The 20,997-nt window shown below is 38.2% G+C and overlaps 1 protein-coding gene and 1 non-coding gene across 18 annotated transcripts in view; both read right to left on the reverse strand.

The window, feature by feature from the left end:
* The window catches only part of Robo2 (roundabout guidance receptor 2), a 1,509,792-nt gene that overhangs the window by 153,143 nt on the left and 1,335,652 nt on the right, over window positions 1–20,997 (reverse strand). The window lies entirely within an intron of this gene.
* LOC115029612 lies at window positions 10,093–10,225 on the reverse strand. Its single transcript, XR_003835180.1, has one exon. It is a non-coding gene; the product is annotated as a small nucleolar RNA SNORA70 (small nucleolar RNA).

Raw genomic sequence — 20,997 nt, forward strand, 5'->3', positions numbered from 1 at the left:
TCTCCTTAGGATAGGTGAGTTACCCACCAGCACTGAGAAGGGCATGGATTCTTATTTTGTTTTGTTTTCTTTTGTCCACCTGTCTCACTGGCAAGGGACATGTGATGTCTAAGCATAAGGGCTGGCTTCTGAATGAAGAGAGGGAGGTGTGCATTTAAGTGTGACATTCATGCAAGTAGAAAAGGGTTAACACCATGGTTTCCTCCTGTAGGTATATCCTCCAGGGAAAACAAGCTGGTGAGTAATTTATATTCTGAGTAGAGAACAGCTGCCTATTTATGCAATGCTAAGAAGTGCAAAAATATGGTAGCAGGGCGAGGAACCCCCTATGATATCCGGCCCTGGCAACAAATGGTGTTTTGGCAGAACCTCAATCTGTTGCAAATGGCACATCTGGCCAGTTGAAGACCCTTCACCAGATCTTGTCCCCTAAAAGTGATATGCCAAAGAGTCTTAGCTCAAATTGTACTTAAGAGCATTGCAGATCATTCTGGGAATCAGTTTTACATGGATTTGCCACAATCTAAATTTTGATTTTTTTTTAAAAAAAGCCCTTTGATATGGTGAATAAAATGAAAAATATATATTTAACAAACTATAAGGACTTCTCCTTTGAAACAATATAACATGTGTTTATGCATTCAAAAAAAAAAAAAAAAACGGAAAATTACTCCAATTTGCACATGAAGCCAAGAAATCTAACAGCATCTGTAATTTTAGGCTTTCAGACTGTTCACTCGGGGAGTAGGGTGAGATAATGATATAATTGGTACTGTACCCTCTTCAACTTGTAATATGCTCTTTGGGGTTTGCCTGTAATGCGTCTGACTCGTGTCTTCCCAGTCACATCGGTTCAGTTGCCCTTAGGTGTGGGGTAAAACTTGTCTACTCTGTCTCACTCAAGGAAAACTTAAAGTGACTGCACCTTACTTCTGACAGGAGAGTCTAACCGACTAATTTTATTTTATTTTTTTATTTTTTCCCTCTTTGTCTGTCTATGTAGGTATGTGTTACATAGCCTGGAGATTTCTCCATATGTCTTTGTAAATAAATAAAACTCACAAGGTTTATGAGGTAAGTAATTATACTTAAAAAACAAAAGAATTATGTATGTGATTATAATATAATTACAGCATTTCTCCCATCCCTTTACACCTTTCAAACTCTCCCATATACATTTCTTCAATCTTTTTAGAAACACACAGCCTCTTTTTGTTTTTTATTAAATTGATGTTTTACGCATACACACAGACACACAGACAGACACACACACATACTTATCAGTTTCTCACTCTGTGTTAAGTTTGTTGTATGTGTGTTTTTAGTACTGACCATTTGGTATTGAAAAACCAATTGGAAGTGTAAAAAACAACAGCAGCAGCAACAACAATGACAACAATCCACCAAAAAACAGGAGGCCTCGAAATCTTAGAAAAATAATTAAGGTACCTAAGGAATATTGAAAGCAGGAAAAATACTCTAACTCACAAATTTTTTTATTAGGTATTTTCTTCATTTACATTTCCAATGCTATCCCAAAAGTCCCTTATACCCTCCCCCACACACTCCCCTACCCACCCACTCCCACTTCTTGACTCTGGCGTTCCCCTGTACTGAGGCATATAAAGTTTGCATGACCAATGGGCCTCTCTTTCCACTGATGGCCACTAGGCCATCTTCTGATACATATGCAGCTAGAGTACTTTGGGGGTACTGGTTAGTTCATATCGTTATTCCACCTATAGGGTTGCAGATCCCTTTAGCTCCTTGGGCACTTTCTCTAGCTCCTCCATTGGGGGCCCTGTGATCCATCCAATAGCTGACTGTGAGCATCCACTTCTGTGTTTGCTAGGCCNCGGCATAGNCTCACAAGAGACAGCTATATCTGGGTCCTTTCAGCAAAATCTTGCTAGTGTATGCAATGGTGTCAGTGTTTGGAGGCTGATTATGGGATACTTAAAAATTGTAAGACTCACAAGGCTCGTTCCTGCCCAATTTTATAAAAGCTGGGGACAGAAGGTGCTCCAAGATGCTGGTGTGCCTCATGCAAGGAGATCTGGGGGATGTGGCTTTCTGGAACCTTTACTCTCTGCTGGGGTGAGCCTATTAGAACTGTACCTTTCTTAATCACCCATACCCCTTTAGATATACCCAATACGCTCACTTGTTCACTAAGCTGGACTTGGGCCTAATTTTTTTCTTTGGTCTACTGTTATTGGCTATCTGGAGTGAAGAGAAGTTAACTTATATCTCCCCAGGAAAATTCTCTCAATAGTTGGTTTGTCTTTGCTTTTCTCCTTCTTACACCCTACATTATCTGATAGGCAGGGTTGCTGAAAGCAGACTGAGTGGAGCTTCCATCCAAGCATCAGCAAGAAAAGAGACTCAATCTCACAATACTTGAAGACCCAAATTGCTAGCAAACGTGGTTGTAATTTGTATAAAACAGCAGTTACTATTATAGTACCCCATACTAACTTCATGGTGGTTAATAGTTTCAGATCTTGCATTTCTGTCTCCTCTGTCTCCCACCTCCACTCTTTCACTAGGTCCCCTCTTCTCGCTCTTGTCTTTAATAATCAGTTCTCTGGTCTTTATTTTTTATAACCTCAGTTGGAGCAAATCACCATTCAGATATTTCCATCTTAGGCCATTAAAATAAATTAGCAATAACAATAAGGTGAGCCTGCACAATAAATGGACTTTTAAAGATACATCTTGAAACAGTGCCCTCAGCATCCCCAGCGAGGTCATTAGCCATGGAAAGCCTGAAAAACATTATTGATAGAAGTACTCATGCACACCAGTGAATAAAGAAAACCATCCTAAGCAAACCAAATTGCTCGTGAGAAGGGTAATCTAAAAAGGAATTGTAATGATAAGCTTGAGTAAAGGTGATCTCAAGACAAAGTCAAGTAAGACCGTACTGAACCTGGGCTCTGTGCAGGAAAATCTTATGCACTGGGCATGAGCAGTGTAGAGCTGTCCCACAATAGCCTGCCTATCTTTCTGTAGAGAACTAAACTCAAGTTCCAAGCACACAGTTTAGCATCCCAATATGTAATCTCAGTGAACAGCAACACTTAGAAAGATAGGGCTTTCAGTGGTATAAATGACAAAACAGGACATTATGGGTTGTTTTGTCACTTTAATATTGGGAATGGTACTCAGTACCTCATACATACTGAGGATCACTCAGCTACAAATCCAGCATCTGGCAGATTCTTTACAGAGAAACATTATATTGTATCAGCATCCGTTCATTGTATATAATAATGGGTTTCATTTTGATATTCTTATATCTGCACTTAATGTATTCACTCTGCCATTACCCTGCTGTTTCATTTCCCACTCCTGCTAATTCACTTCCATTTCTCAACTAGCTCTTATATTTTCGTGTGTGTATGTGTGTGTGTGTGTGTGTGCATGTGTGAGAATGTATGTGTGCATTTATGTGTGTGTGCATGTCTGTGCAGTCTTGTGCAATTCATGCAACCCAGTGAGCTTCATTCTTGTTATTCACTGGAGCAATATGCTTCACTCATGGAAATACATGTACCTTACCAGTCGCTACAACACTACAAAAATATCTCCATCTCATCAACCATTGACTACCTATCTTCCGGGAATCATGAGACCCTCTGAGTCATGACACTTTATGTTAGTGGACACAATCTCCTTCAGATTTTTTTGTAGGTAATCACACTTGGATGAGTGTCCAACGACCATGAATTGCCCGGAATTAAGTGTGTTGTACTGCTATTTCATGGATTAGGGCAAAAGGCCATATGAAGATAATTTTTATCTCTATTCTGAAAAGTAATTCACCACCACCAATAACAGTAACAGCTATACCTTGCTGAACACACACTCTAACTGCCAACCATGTCATTATGTTTCCCTATAGGTCATTTGAACATGGGTTAAATATGTGCAAAGTTCACGCACAGTATGCCTGGCACTAGAACCTTGACAAGCATTGTGGTAGCTAACTTTCCCTACCATCTGTTTGCTTATGTTATCACCACTGCCTTCATTCAGTGAATGTTATATGTCACTAAAATTAGAATATCCCATGCCTTTCAACACTGCAATGTAGCTACGATAGGTTTCCAAAAAAGAAGAAAAGCCGTATCAATTGTTTGCTCACTCCCCAGAGGTGTGACTGCATTACTGCTTCACCTCTGTGAAGAGATAACATGACCGAAACAAGTCTTATAAACGAAAGCACTCAGCTACATGTTTAGAGTTTCAGAAGTTTAGTTCATTATGACCATGGCAGGGAGAATGGCGGTACACATGGTACACAGATAGGTGCAGGAGAAGTATCTGAGACCATTACATCCTGATCTAAAGGCAGAGAAGGAGAAAAGGTCAGCATTGGAACTTTGGGAAGGTCTTGAAACATTTGCCCCCCAAGAGGGAGAGGTTAATTAATAGTTCTCAGACCACAGGGCAGGAATAGACCTGTGGGTGGGGACACATTCCACAGGACTGACCATTGCTCACCTTCAGACAAGGGAAGTCCTTGTCACCTCATTCCCTAAAGACCAATCAGTTTAAATGGTGCACTGTTATGTCAATCATATTGTGCCTAGTTGCTGATGCTCTGTACTGCCCCTGGAAACCATATAAGAACTCGCTGAAATGATGCTGGAGGTCACCGCCTCTCCTTTGGGTCTGGGAAGACCCTAGTACACTGGAACAATAAGTTCCTCTTGCTTTTCGCAAGGATCCTGGCTCCACGTGGTTCACTCAGGGGGTCCCTGGTAAGCTAAGGCTCCCCAGAGTCTTACAGTGTGAGCAGTTTTAAAGCCCACTCCCATGGATACACTTCCTCTAATGAGGTCATAGCTTCTGAACCTTCTAATCGTTTCAAACAGCTTTCTCCTTGGTGACTAAGCGTTCAAATGTATGAGTCTATGGGGTTAATTTTTATTCAAACTACCACAAGGTTGAACTAAAATTCTCTCCTTAATACAATGCTGGTATTGCTTAGAACTATGTTTGTAATTATATCTCAAGCCTTTCAATAAATGTGTCCATAACTGTTCTACCCTAGTTACACAGAAACAACTAATTACTAATTTACACTAATGCTTTAAACTTCTTTTGTCTCTAAGCTGCCACTTTGTTCTCTGACTTTGGCTTATTCAGTTCTCATGCATGTAACTGCTCTGTGGTTGCCAGTTTCCTACTCATTCATAAGAAAATTCTTCTTTTATATACTTAATCTAGAGAAGGTATTTTTCCAAAGCTTCCTTCTTGAGGGGCCACACATACACAAAAATTAATCAGATATTATCCATTGGTTGATTGAACCATAAATCTCAAGTCTTATATTGCAATCTTTTTATTATTTGGTGTAAGCCACAATGTTTTCAATTTAGTTTTAAAATGGCAATTTGAAGAAAAACTTGAGTTGCTTGGATTTAAGGGGCAGCATCTGTTTTCATTCTTCACCTTGTCTAACAGGAATACCAGGCACTTTGAGGTGTCAAGCAGGCTGTATACTTTCATGCAAGAACCAAAAGAATAGCAACTTTGATAGGTGTACAGAATTGTGAATCTCAGACTCGTATACAAATACAGAGGCTATGGCCATCTGTAAAATCAGGCACAGGCCCTCCCTTACCCTACCACCACCATCTCCTACCAAGCATCAACACTAGAATTGGTCGGGATTACTTCCAACATTAACTATGTGCTACATTTCCATTACATCTATAATGAAAGCATCCTTTTTCTACATGGTCAATCCTGGCAGCCCTGCTAGGATCTCAGGGAAGCTCCAGGTTTTGATGAAGCTGGTGCAAGAGCTGGGAAGATACTTCTGCTCTGTGGTGTGCTTGGGCAGATCAACCCTAGACAGACACAGAACCAACACCCGGTTTTCAAGTTAAATTTCCTTTCATATTAAAGCCAGTTTGATTTTGCAACCAAAAGCTACCCACTGATAACACATTGAACACATTCTTTCTTTTTCTTATCCTTTACTGTATTAAAAACAAATCTTCAAAGTAATTGTCCTTAAAAATATTTTATTATATTCACTACAGATGCATAATGTATGATTAGAAAGAACAGATCACATAATGTATGATTAGAAAGGACAGATCAGCTACCAGCTATATACAGAACACAATCTTATATCTGGGGGACAAATTATAAGTGGTTTCTCATGCACAGAAGGGAAATGGGAAAGAAATTGCTCAGTGGGGAAACATCCTGGTGCTGCTGTGCAAGCTGACACCCTGGCACCCCTGCAGCAAGCTGACAATTCCAGCCCCCCACCCCACCCCTCCCGAAACACGCTTTGTATAAGCAAATTCCCTCAGCAAATGATGCAGATAAGCAGCAGTATGAACTGGAGCGTGTTGAATAAACAAGGATGCCCTGTGACTTGCTCATTTTCAAGTCATAGCACTTTGTGAAGCCCGGAATTCTGTTGGGAATAAAATACACAAAACACACAATTCACGCAAGAGGGATGGCCAGCGCCAAGCTCCTTAGCCAAGTCTTTATTCTTCCATCCTTTTTTTAGCTCTGCTCTGTCCTCACCCACAGTATAATTTGAAGTCTTGCTCAGAGTGCCAAGTCTTCTTTAATGTTTTCCATTAATGTTTAAAATCTGCTGAAGGATTCTTAGAAATTGCATGGAAACATTGCGCTCTCTGTAATTTGTATCTGTAACCTCTGTAATGCATATGTTCTCCTTGGGGACCAAGTGTTGAGATCATTCATAAACTCTTGGATCACATGTGGCACTGCAAACTGGTGACATCTGACCATGGCAGACTCCAGGCCTGTCTCTGGCAATCATTTCCTTTGCTTTGCTGTGAAGGAGCCAGCACTTGGCACACCATCAACACTTGGAAGCCTTCGTTTTGGAAAGCCTTGCATCTGATATTTGAAAAGGATCTGCATACCCTACCCTTTAGCTTAGGAGGAAGTTGTGGCTTGATGCTAATTAAGGTTTAATCAGTTCTTCTTTTCTCCCTTAAAGAACTTGAGTCCCCAAAATTGTTCATGGGATATTAAGGTCCCCAGATTCACAGAAAACTCTTAAAAAAGTGAAAACTTGAAAGTTAAGCAAACTACATTATGTCAAGAGAAAGATAGCATTTAGGAAGCATCTGTATTAAGGAGAATGTGTTTGGAGTTCACATTACTTCAGAACAAGATTTACACCCCATTAATATATCTGTTCTCCCTGAGTGAGTGTGTCTGAGTACTTCTAGTCAAAGGACTGAGTCCACCAAAGATACCCATTGCTCTGAGCTAGAAGATAAGAGTGCATTTAATTGAAAAATCTATGACTACGCAGATGATAAGATCATCACATAAGGCTGCTCAATATGGTCCCCAGAGGACAGACCATTTTTTTTCTTTTTTTTTTTTTTGGCACTTCTGATGGGGCCTTTTACTTTTCTAAGATGTGGATTTGGGAATAAATAAATAAATAAATAAACAGAGAAGTAAACACACTAGGTTTTTTTTTTTAATGGAATTTACATTGATGGAGTAATTACAAGTGGCCATCTGTCTGATATGAGTTTTCAGCCTAGCTTCTATTTCATGAGCCTCAACTCTTCTGCCAAAGCATAGAACATGTAGATGCCAGAAAGGCTGCTTGCAGGTGGTTGTTGGCTATTGTGTGTGCCCATCACTTTTACAGTTTTCTCTACCGCTCTACAGTACCTTTCATATACCTTGTGACTACAGCAAGCAAACATTTTGAGGGAATCAACTATCAATTATGTATATTTATAAAAATATAATTCAATTGTTTATTTCTTGTATATTATATATACATATATATATATATATATATATATATATAGCCAGTTTATTGGAAAGTTGCTCTCTGATAAGTTCACTGCACCAAGGAGTTAGGCCAGGGGAGTTGCCATGGGGAGAGGGGGAGAAAGAGAAGAAAAGGAAAAGGAGAAAAGAGAGATAATAGAGTTATTTAAATATGACTTTAAGTTTCAAATGTACATAAGCAACATGTTTAAGCTCAATGTTCAGGATTCTTTTCTCCCCTCTTGCTGCATCTGTCCATTTGAATAAAGTGAACAACAGAGTCCTGTCAAGTAAATATTATGGAACTGTTTTATTCATGATCCAAAGAGGTCCTATCTCTCCTCCCACCTTGTTAGTCCGAACTGAAGGCATTAGAGTTTACAGCATTCCAACACAGCTCAGTTCACAGAGGTCCATGGTCTCAAGTGTGTCTTCCTGTCATTTTACCCTGTCCCCAGCATGGAGGCATCATTGCTCTGATATTTTTCTCCCATAATGCATTCTGATGTGCATGATCTCCATGAATTACAATGCCAACTGACTGCCAGATGCCATGAGTTATAAACTCAATAGTCTAAGCATTATTACATATTAGGGCACCCTACGGTGCAAGGGTGTCCTGGAATTTAAGTGTTATTTATTACCTATTGGCAGGGTCTCCAAGTAATTTCACCCCTGCTGATGAAATGAGGGTTGAAGAGAGGAGGTGAAGGTTAAGCTTCCTTGGCAAGAGACCTAGTTTCTCTAAACTCCTGTTACTTATCTTTGCACCTGAGCCTGTGACGTAACAGATGCCAAACAAGAGAGCCATACAGTATAATGTCTCTCTAGACTTTCAGGTTGATTCTGTTTGATTGAAAATCTCTATTGCTTCATGAGTACTTTAATATCATTGTCTCAAAGTGTGCTAATGAGAAGATCCGAGGGGCACCATTATCCTTAAACCTGCAAACTTGGGAGTAGACTGGTGACTTTTGTCTTTTATAAAATACAACAACGCAAACAAAACAACAAACAAACAAACAACAACAACAACAACAAAACAACAACAAAAAAGGGACTACATCAACCCACAATGGATTAGGTTTGAATTTGTGATATTTAAATAATCAAGCGCCACCACGTGTCAGCAGAGCCTTGAATGTGAGCATTTGAAGACTGAGATTTGCATATGTCCACATTGAAAAATAACATGACTCTCCGCTCTCACGAGTGTTTCTGAGACAGATGCAATCCAGCTTCTCGGATTCTTCAGGAAGTGTACAATTTGATGGCTACATGACAAGGACCTGGATGTGTCCCCTAACTCAAAATGTACCGTGTTTACCTTCAAATCAGCAGATGAGACAAAAAGCGGAAGCACAGCTCAACTCTAAACCGAAGACTTACGGCCACCCTCGCCCCCCTCAAACCAACTGATTTCTGAATGCCACTGCTAACCGTGCAGCAGTCTCTCGGTCCTCATCTACAGGAAATCCTCCAAACATCACCGTGTTTTGACAGCTAACCAGGAGAAGAGAAAGCACAGAGCACAGCTCAGCACTTTCTATGAATGCCGACGTCTACAAGACCATGCTTTAATTATTTCAGAAAACTGATATTTCGTCGCCGGAGTGACTGAAACACAATGTGCTTGACAACTTTTGTTTACCTAGGAAAAGCAGAATTTCTCACTTTATTGATGGTAAGTACACCCTCCCCAAGAGCCTCCCCCTTTATTCTGTGAAAAGCAAACTGATTTAGAAGACGCAAATATTGTCTTCTAAAAGCATAAGGCATAGTCAATGCCCCAGTGAAAGTGCCATGTGTTTTTATAAAAGTAATTAAGTATTTAAAAAGAAATAAATAAAGGTGTTTAATTAAAAAGCTGTTTCTGGTTTTGTTTTGTTTTTTCCTGAATGTGAGATTTATTACTAAATGTAATTTGGTGAGGTATAGTGCAACCCAATGATAGCCCTCAAGAGGTTAAGCCCAACTTGCTCAGGGGCCCACAAATGGCTGTCTACTCGCATCCCCAGCCATCACAGATTCACTGTTTCTCAGATACCACACTTTCAAATTCACCTTCATTCAATGTGGTGTAGGCCCACTTCTTTAAAACGTGAATTATCTGGCAGCTCTAAGCAGTGCTTAATCACATGCTCCCTATTTATCAGATCAGTGTGGATAGACAGGATGCCCTGGGCCACTTTGCCCTTGAAGTTCCCCAAAAGTCCCATGTATCCCTGTCTGGCACTTAGACTGATGACAGCATTAAGATGACAGACGTGAATAACTTACAGATCATTGTGAATATGTTATCTTGGGCAACCTGTCTAGGTAAACAGGCTGCATGCACTCTTAAGGAGGCCACTATTTGAGGCCTTTGCTCTCTAAGCCTTTGTGAGGAAAGGAACTTGGACAGCTTAAGTGACTGCAAAACCTCCCACTCATGTGTATTTTGAATCTGAAAATAAGGGGGGGGGTGGGCTCTCTGGAAGGCAGGGATTGAGATATGGCTCATGAGTAAAGTGACTTGACTTATCCAAAGGTAGAAGAAAAGAACCAACTCCACAAAGTTGCCTGTCTAACCCACATGTGCACATGCTTGCATGTACGCCTATGTACAACCCATATGCACAACACAACAAGGGCGATGATGATGATGATGATGCATAAGTAAATACTCATTTAGAAAGCTCTTTCTTCTTTGGAGATGCATGAGAGGATGGGTGACTAATCACCTCAGCAATAAGGAAGTGAGCATGTTTCCTGACTTTGCTTATTTGCCAATAACTTACCCTTAATTCCCCTGGTAAATGCAGCCCTAGAACTTACTACACTTCCACTTACAAAAATGAGACAGAAAAGAAAGAGAGCTGTTTACTTCTTCCTTAGGAGTAGCTTTCTCTGACGGGATATCTACCTTGACTTACAAAATATGTATGGTTTGTTCAGCTAGGACATTGTTTCTCAACATGTGGGACTCTTTTGGAGTTCTAATGACCATTTCTTAGGGGTTGATCAAGACCGTGGGAAAACTCTAATGTTTAAGTTACAATTCATAACTGTAGCAGAATTACAATTATGAAGTAGCTAGCAATGGAAATAATTTTTATGGTTGAGGATCCTACAAATTGAGTAACAATTTTAAAGGGTCACAACATAAGGAAAGTTGAGAACCACTGATCTAGACCATTATTAAACCTGTAGAAGATTTACCAAGACTTCTACTAAACATCCATTATTTTCATTTTACGTAACTAATAATACCATGTGCATTATTACAATTGACCTGTGAGTATAATTTGCAGTGTTGGATATTTTCCTGCACCGAACATTAACCGTTCTCCTGCTTTCCCTTGATAGCTCTCTAAAAATTCTAATCTCAGGTAGCTGAAGGGAAGAGTATTCATTTCTTCTGAAAGAAAACATCTTCATCGTGACCTATGAGTTGAATAATGATATCATTGACCCTTGCAAGATCATTTCTAATGACAAAAACAGATCCTTAGTGATTATACTTTGAGCTTTAGGACTGAGAGATCAAAGATGAAGTGGTAAACATGTCTAAAGGACAGAGTTGCTGAGGTCTGTCAGTGAATGTACTTCCGGTTTGATTTTTCTCCAAAAACCATGCAATTACTCATAGAAGATGATAATTACTACAAATCATTATCATGAGAACTTGCATTCATGCATATAATTCTAAGTCAAGGACAGTCAGATGACTATTTATATTATAAGACACTAAAGGAACAGAATTTCAGTAGTTCCTTTTACCAAACGTATATCTTTTCCCTAAGAGGTTACAAGCAGTGTGCTTCAGTACTTAGAAAGAGAACAAAGTAACTCAAAGGAGCAAATATGGAGAGAAAGTGTAGATCAGAGACTGAAGAGAAGGTCATCCAGAGACTGACCCACCTGGGGATTCATCTCATATACAGTTATCAAACCCAGACACCATTGTGGATGCCAAGAAGTGTATGCTGAAAGGAGCCTGATATGGCTGTCTCCTGAGAGGGTCTTCCAGAGCCTTACAAATACTGAGGTGGATGTTAGCAGCCAACCATTGGACTGAGCGCGGGGTCCCCAGTAGAGGAGTTAGAGAAAGACTGAAGGAGGAGAAGGGGATTGCAACCCCACAGGAAGAACAACAATATCAAACAACCAGTCCCCCAAGAGTTCCCAGGAACTAAGCCATCAACAAAGGAGTACACATGGCTCCAGCTGCATAAGATGCAGAGGATGGCCTTGTCAGGAATCAAGGGGAGTAGAGGTCCTTGGTCCTATGAAGGCTTAGTAGGGGAATGAAGGTCTGGGAGGTGGGAGTGTGTGGGTGGGTGGAAGAACACCCTCATAGAAGCAGGGGGAGGGAGGATGTGATAGGGGGCTTCCGGGGGGGTGGGGAGGGAAAGGGGATAACATTTGAAATATAAATAAAGAAAATAATATATATATATATACATATATATATGATCAAGCAGTATTTAACTTAACCTTGGTTAATTGAGTCCCAATAGATTTTATATTTATATTTATTATTTTACTTTTAAACCGTCTGGTTGTAGCTATTAATGTCAGGTAAAAGAAATACTTCATCATTCAATTATTCACTTCTGTTTTTGATAGCTATTAAATGCACATCAATTGAGAGCAATTTGTAGAATACTTTGTGAGTTTGAAATATTTTACAGTGAGATTATCTTTTTAATATGTTTAAGATGTTTAGAATTTTTTTAAATCTATAACTCAGAAAGCACAACCCAAAAATGTTTGGATTATCTGAGGGAAAAAAAACAAAAAACAAACAAAAAAAAACAAAGAAGAGACATGCTGTCAGACATGACTCTTAGAAGAGTGAGTCTCAATATGGGATGTGAATCTGTGTTAATAATGGGCAAGAAGAAAATAAACAAGATGGAATGTGCTTACATGTACATAAAACAAGAAGAAACTGACGAAAGTAGTAATAGCACATTCCATCGGAGAAATAAAAATATTGGGAAACAAGGAATGAGAGCAAATGATGAAACACATCTGCTTTGCCTTCTTTTTTTAACTGGTAAATCTTGTAAATGCATTTATTAAGTATAAATATATGTGTTTGATGTTGTAGAAATACAACACTTGAATGGAAAAAATGTACTGACTAAGAATGTTTTAAAATCATTTCTCCCAGTTGGCTTTAAGCCACGGAGCTGTGACAAACTTCTTCCAAATGTCCCTTGGTGGGACAAAATGTAATTTTACAGAACAGTTGAACCATTCATCATAGAAGTCAATAAAACTGCTTTAGGATAGTGGAAAACCTATCCAGAAGCCTGATCAGGATGCATTTTATATATTCTGATCATTTTTAAGGTGGAATATAAAGTCATATGAGTTCTTGTTAAGTTCATTTCACTTAACATCTGCAGAAGGTCTCTATTAGTAGACAACAGAAAAATGCAAGGCACTGAAAGCCGGATTACAATGTAGAGACTTGTTTCTTAATGTTGCAAAGGAGGATTTAGTAAACAACTCACAGTGAAAAGGTTCAGCCTGGTAAACTTGAGAAAGACTTGAAACATTACAGATGTATACTATCAACAGACACTTTCTTAAATAGAATGGTGTTTTGTTTTGGTTTGGTTTGGTTTTTGGTTTTTTGAGACAGGATATCTCTGTGTAACTCTGGCTGTCCTGGAACTCACTCTGTAGACCAGGCTGGCCTCAAACTCAGAAATCCCTCTGTCTCTGTCTCTCAAGTGCTGAGATTAAAGGCATGTGACACCAGTGCCCGGCTTAAATAGAATGTTTATTTATAAAAAATGGTTTTTCTCTCCCCTGTTTATATACTAGTATCTGTGAATGCACTTAAAGTATGTAAATGAGAATATAAGTGACTCTTCAAAGCGTGAAGCTTATCGCCATAGTAAAGTTTAAGGGGGTTTTCTCCAGAATACACATAGCTTTTACTTAAAGGGAGTTCGTAAGTTCTCCTGTTGGTGCTGCATTACCACAATCCCAGCACACTGGAGGTGGAGCTAGGATGGTGAGGAATGGGAAACCAGCCTTGGCTATCTAGGAAGTTCTAGGCAACCTAGTGCACATGAGATTGCCTCTCAAAACCAAACATGTAAAAAGAGGTAAAATGATGCCGATGTATACAGATTAAGTTTGGTATCATTATGTGTCTTAATATAGTTATCTTATAAGATGATGATAGTTGATGTCAGATCCATAAAATACGTCATCGTTTATCTTAAACAGTAAAATGAACACTGGGTGAGCCTTCCTCTTGACCAATACATTGAATTTTGTTGTCAAGTCCTTGAGTTTGTGATAAAGTTATCTCATGAAAGAGTTTGTTAAAATTCCATTACATACACAAAAAGACAATGCTTCATTATCACATAAGGAATATATAGTGACCTATTATAATTTGTGTCCTGACTGAATGCATTGGCACAATTTAAAGTTCCACAGTATATGTTCAATATTCCTCAATATTAAGCAGCCTTACTTCCTTTTAATTTTCTAACAATTTATTATTTGTGATTGCATGGTTTCACGTTTCATTTTTTAGCTAGTAAAAAGAGATTTATATAATTTTTTTACACGTTGATACACACACCTATATCAGATGGCACATTAGTAAGAACCTCTCTCTGATGGTGTCATGCATTCAGATTCCACTCTTTGCCTCTGTTCCTTTTATCTTGTGTGAGACACCACCATATCTGCTGTATGGCAGTGTACTTAAATCTCTTCTTTTGAGTCTGGGTCTTCCTATATTCTGTTCTTTGCACAGCAGACATTATTGAGCATGTCTAGTTATCCCGTCTTTGTAAACATTCGCAAAGCATTCCTCAGAATATTGGAATGAAAACTGGAATCTGTGCTACCCTAGAGTTCGTTTGGAGATGTGTCCTCACATTTTATAGGAACTATCTCTCCTGCTTCTTTCTCCCTCCATTCTCCTTCCTGTATATGAAACTTTCTCTTCTAGCAAGACAACTGATTTTTTGGATCCTCTTTCTATCCTCTTCAGTCAGCCTAGAACAAAATTTATCCCTTCAGTCTTTCCTCTCCACTTCCTGTCAGTGAAACCTTTACTTGCTTTTGCCTCTGATGACCTTTTCAAATCTCCTGAATCTAAAGGAGCAAGAACAGTGTGTCACGTCCGTGGTTTACCCCTCTGCTGCATATAACTCATTAGTCTATACAGTAATTTTTGTTTGGTACTTTTTCTCACCACCTAGCTTCCTTGAGTAAAATAGAAGGTACCTCCAGATATGCAGAAAGAAATTGCAATTTTTTACTGTTAAATTCCCAAACTTGAGATAGCCGTTCTTAGCATGTTACACACACACACACACACACACACACACACACACAATGTTTTTACTGAAAAAAAAGGATGAATACAAATTTCAGTTTGTGATATTAAGTGATAGAGTCTCTGCTCCACACTTTGTCTCTGTATTTCCTCTCATGAGTATTTTGTTCCCCCTTCTGAGAAGGATCAAAGTATCCACACTTTGGTCTTCCTTCTTCTTAAGCTAGCAGCCAAGCATTGGACTGACCAAGGGGTTTCCAATGGAGAAGTTAGAGAAAGGACTGAAGGAGCTAAAAGGATTTGCAACCCCATAGGAAGAACAACAATATCAACCAGCCAGACCCCCCAGAGATCCCAGAGACTAAACCAGCAACCAAAGAGTACACAGGGAGGGACCCATGGCTCCAGCCACATATGTAGCAGAGGATGACATTGTTGGACATCAATAGGAGGAGAGGCCCTTAGTCCATTAAAGGCTCTATTCCCCAGTGTAGGGGAATGTCAGGGTGGGGAGGTGGGAGTGGATGCGTTGGAGGGGGAGCACCCTCATAGAAGCAGGGGGAGAGGCACGGGATAGGGGTGTTCCAGGGAAAAAACCAGGAAAGGGGATAACATTTGCAATGTAAATAAAGAAAATATCCAATAAAATGTGATAGAGTTACTTATTATATACATCCATAAAAGAAATGTGCCCTGTGGTTACAAGTTTTACTCAACATATGAAAAATGTCTTTGATTAACTTATTGTTCACATTGTCTTGGTAATTTAAATATTTCTCTCCTTATCATATTAGGAAAAAACAAACCCTTTGAAAGGCCATGACTGAACCTGCTTTAAATGTACCTCAATTTCCCAGTGAATGAAATAGGCGCGTGCCCATCACATGACCACATTTTCCTACCTTAAATGTTAAGGAAATACAATGATAGTCCTGTAAGCTAGAAAACTTCATGAATGAAAACACATACATGTCAAGAATCCTATTTTTGTTTTGTTAATATGAATTATTAGAAGTCAAGGCTTAAAATAGATAGTTTTTATTCTGGAAAACATTTTAAAAATATTGTGATGGACAATTAGGTGAAATGAATATATGTTATGAATCTGTAACTGAAAAAAATCAATATATATTAAAAAATAATCTAAGTTGGCAACTACAGTCTTCATCTTAATCAGTTATTTAATCAGTTATCTCCCTAGTGTGAGATTGTGTTTTGAACATCAGGCCAAATCTATTTTTAATTCAAAATGCATGATGAAATACTTTCATATTTGAATAAATTTCTAATATGAGTTTGATTCTGTATAGTGCATATTTTCATAAGAAAGAAAGAACAGAAGCCAAAGTATATGTTAATGACTAGCATGACCCTGTTTCCTTTTGTTGTTATGAGCACTGCTATGGTTTAAAGCATGATCCTTTAGCCCACACAATTGTGGTTCACACTACACTCCATACTTAAAACAACCTCTTCTTTTGGCTACTGTAAACCTCCAAATCATTTTTAATTTTTTTCTTTCTTAATGCAACATCTCAGTGTTCCTAATCTTACAACATGCTTTTCTCCTCCTTGTAGTTTAAATGACTAAAGAAATATTTGCATAGCTTGAAATGTTTACCTATATTCGTGTTCGTAATGTTATATAACACTGGTCATGAAAGTATGAAAAAAATGTTTAAAATCTTAGAAAACCATAGAAAGAACAACCATAACAACAACAAAAGCTGGGAAGAAAAAATAAAAATAAATATGGGTCCCTGGAGAACCGTAAATAACCTGTTCCTCACTGTTTTGTTATTTCTTCTCCAAATATGTGTTATATATATATATATATATATATATATATATATATATATATATATATATATATATATATATTTGGTTGTTAAAGACAGTTCAACCCAGTCAGTGTCATCTTTAATTGACTTCCTGGAGAGTGTTATCAAGGGCTACTCAAGCAGGGCTAATAGTGCTTGCAGATGGCAAGCAGATACAGCAAGTCGGTGTGTGCTGGACTATACTCAAGGTAGAGGGAGATGTAATCTCTATGCAGTGTGGGAGCAAGTACCAAGAGTTATCTGCAAAGCAACAAACATCTGTTAAAACTCGTGACACCAAGCAATGTGTAATGTGGAAGGGTGGAGTTTGATGCTCAAATACAGAGTTTCCCAGCATGCCTTCTGTCACCACATTCCAATAGTAACTGAGACTTGCATTTGGTGATGGCAGAAGAAAAGACACCCACCTGCAGAGTCTTATTTGAACAATTCATGTTTATTCTTCAGGGAGCACACTCCTCCCTGGCGAACTCTCTTATGATGAAATAGGAAGAAGGTCTGGCAGGATTAAAACCAGCCCAGTCATCCCTGCTAAGTTCCTTCCATCACACTTAGGAAGAGCTCCACATCTGGTATGTAAGATCTTCCACTTGGGCTGCTGCCTTGGATCATTGAGGTGAGGTTTGCTTGCTTTCTCCCCTTTTTTGCATTTGGCACTGAATTTCTCACTCTGGCCCATTAAAACACAACATTGAATCAGAACAAAATGAGAATTCTTACACAGCTTTCAGCCAAATGCCTCTTTACTTGCTTTTGTGGAAACATCCTAGACACATTTTCATGTAAATGGCTTCTAGTTGGTCAGTCCCAAGACTCTCCACACACCCACCCAAGAAACACAAATAGTCATGAACAGGTCTCTAGGCTGCATGGCTTGTTCAGTTTTAATTTTGGATCTCCATGTTCTCATTTTATTTGCCTTCTGTCCCAAATTATGAAAAAGTTCACAAGAAAAACACTGATAGTGCTTCTAACAGGATTACAACCTAATAGTGGACACCAAGTGCTATTTAATAGTACCTATAGTATTATATACAGTATGCTTTAATGTTATGATATAATTTTACTCCTGGATACTGAAATCAGGTGCTCAGAATTCAGGGTGAGAATGAAAATCTTGTCTGAATTATCTCTTTAGTTCTCCACCACAATAAGACAGCTTCGTTGCCCATGCTTGCTTTTACTTGAATACAATGAAAGGAAATACAAGTTAGCTTTCATATTGAAAGCTCATTCATGAAGAGTTCATTAAAGAAGCTCTGCTATTTTATGACTCTTAAGGAAACTTATAAAGAGAAGCAAGAAAAGTGGCAAATAAAATCATATGTGTGGGCGTATATGGGCATAAATGCTTTTATTGATGGCATTTTGTACTTATTTTCTATTTTTTAAATCAAAGTTTTCTTCCCCCTCCTCCTCTTCCTCCTCCCCCTCCTCCTTCTTCTTCTCACTGTGAACCTCAAGTAGGCTTCAAAACCATGACCTCTTCTGGGATTACAGTGTGCATTATTCTTCTTGATTTACAATAATATATATTAAATGAATAACTCAACATTATCACCCACCATTTCTACTGATTCTTTTTTATAAACATCTATTTTAATTGCAGGCACAATCATTTGTTGGTAACAATGTCAGCTATGACCAGAACATTTTAGTGATATTATTATTTTTTTTTTATTTTTGTTTTTTAATTGTTCCTACACATCTTTCCCCTGTTTCATATTTCTGGTGTAACTACAAAAAGAAATATTCTATAGCAATTATAACTGTCCCCAACAATTTTTATAGCTGCTTTAATAATCTGGTGTCTGCTTTTCCATGAACTGAGAAAAGGCCCTGTCATTAATCAAGTGTATAAGCTTTGCTAATTACAGTAGCGACCTCCACTCACTGTAACAGCAGGTAAATTGGCTGCTTCTTCTATACCCAGTGCATTCTCGTTCTTCCTCGTGGTCTCCTCTGATCACTTTATCTTTCAAATATCTTCCTTATATCAGCAACAGTGAACCGCTCATCCATTTTCTCTTGCTACCTCCTAGTTTTAAGTCACCTTTACTCAATCCGGTGATGGCAGGATTTAGGAGCCAGGGTTTAGGAATGCACATCTTATCAAGAGAAGGCAACTGGCCCAAACTATGATTAAGTATATCCCTCTCCATTGATCATATTGTGAGTAGATCAACAGACATTGCAAAAGTTTGAAGAAAAAAAGGTAATATTTAAAAAGTAATATAAATAATTACAAATGGGAAATATAAAACTCAAATTAAATATAATTAGCTGCAATGAAAATCCCCATGGGTTTTTTTTTTTTTTGAGATGTGACTTTTTTATTAGCTATTTTCTTTATTTACATTTCAACCCTTTCCTGGTTTCCCCTCCAAACCCATCCCCATCCCCTTCCTTCTTCCTATGTTTTTAAGTAATTCATATTGAATAAACTTCGGTGTAAAGAAACATCGAAAGGAAATTCCAATTATATTTTGAAACGTTACATGTCAGATATACTATGGATGAAAGTACCTCTCTATAGAGACAAAGCAATAGCATGTTTGGAACAATATCATAGCATAAATAGGAAATAACATATTTACAGTTTCCTGCCTCAATATATATTGGAATAGGTAAACAAGAAGGTCCTTGTCTCCTGGCTTGAACTCAAGAGGCTTAATTGTAAGGAAGTTTGTGGTTTAACCTAGGATCATGACCCATGTGCTGGCAATGGACAAATATGGAAAGTGATGCTGCTGGCCAGAGACAGCTACATTTAGCAAGGCCAAAGCCAGGAAAATACAAAGGCAAAACCCCAAATTAAATGCTTACCTTCTTTCTCAAAGACAATTATGTTTATATTGGTAAGCAACAGAGGACAAGTGGACACGCACATCATTGGGATGGACAAGGTTAAAAACACAAAAGGAATGTACCCATGGATATTTATATCATAAAGGGACAATATTCTGCAATTACATTATTTGAAAGACCCAATTAAGATTTCTTACATTCCTCTTCCTCCTTCACCACCACCACTACCTCCTTCTGCTCCTCTTCCTCTTCTTCCTCCTCCTCCTCCCCCCCTCCTCCTCTTCTTTTTGTTTTATTTTTGTGAGAGAAGTGAATCGAGTTCTAAAACACTGAAGGGAAGGGAGGATACAGATCAAATGAGCTGCTAGGATGAACAGTGTAAAAACACGGAATAAAATTGTGAGATCCACCTCCTAGTGACTACAATTTTCTTCATTAAAGCTCATGTTATATAAAAGCCAGTTTTGTTTTATCTTTGATTTGAGTAAATAATTGCTCAAAAATACTTAAAGGGATCATTAAAGAATGATTCTATGCCATGCACTCCAAAGGACCCTAAGAAGTAATGGCAAAGACCACCTTGGCTTTGCTTTCTACGATCTAGATATCTAGTGGGACATACTGACTAAATGACTAAAATGAAAATACTTATGAGTTTGCAGAAGTAATGGAAAGTACTAGTAAGTTTCAGAATTAATCTGGAATAGCAAGTAAAGTTTACACACTTCACTATAATGATTTCTTGGTAGTAGGATGTGTATAATTACTTTTAAAAATTCTATTCATATTTATAAATAGTGTAAGAATAAGTTGCCTGCAATTCTTTCTAATATATCCTTTAACAGAGATAGAACAACCAGGAAAAACAGTTGATGAATGCTGAATAAAAGTGCAATTAATGTGTGGGTGTGGTTAACAATTTAGATTATAATCAACTAAAAGTGTGTTAGACCATACATCTGTGATTACTATGTCATCCCATTATATGGGACACTTGGCTATATTCAATTATCTACTACTAAAGTAAAACACATTGGTGAGGAAGGCACTTAATAAATATTCACTATGTGATAGATGACAGGAAATAGTTTTTGGCTAGGGTATGCATAATATTTTTAGTTCAGAATATTTCCTTCCAAACTTTGAGCAGTTTCAACAGGTAAAGAGGTAAATCATCTTAGACAAATGAGAAGATAAAGTAATTTTCCATAAGTCTTCTTGGTAATAAAATTGTCTAAG

This window comes from Mus caroli, chromosome 16 (genome assembly GCF_900094665.2).
Source record: "Mus caroli chromosome 16, CAROLI_EIJ_v1.1, whole genome shotgun sequence".
NCBI classification, from domain to species: Eukaryota; Metazoa; Chordata; class Mammalia; order Rodentia; family Muridae; genus Mus; species Mus caroli.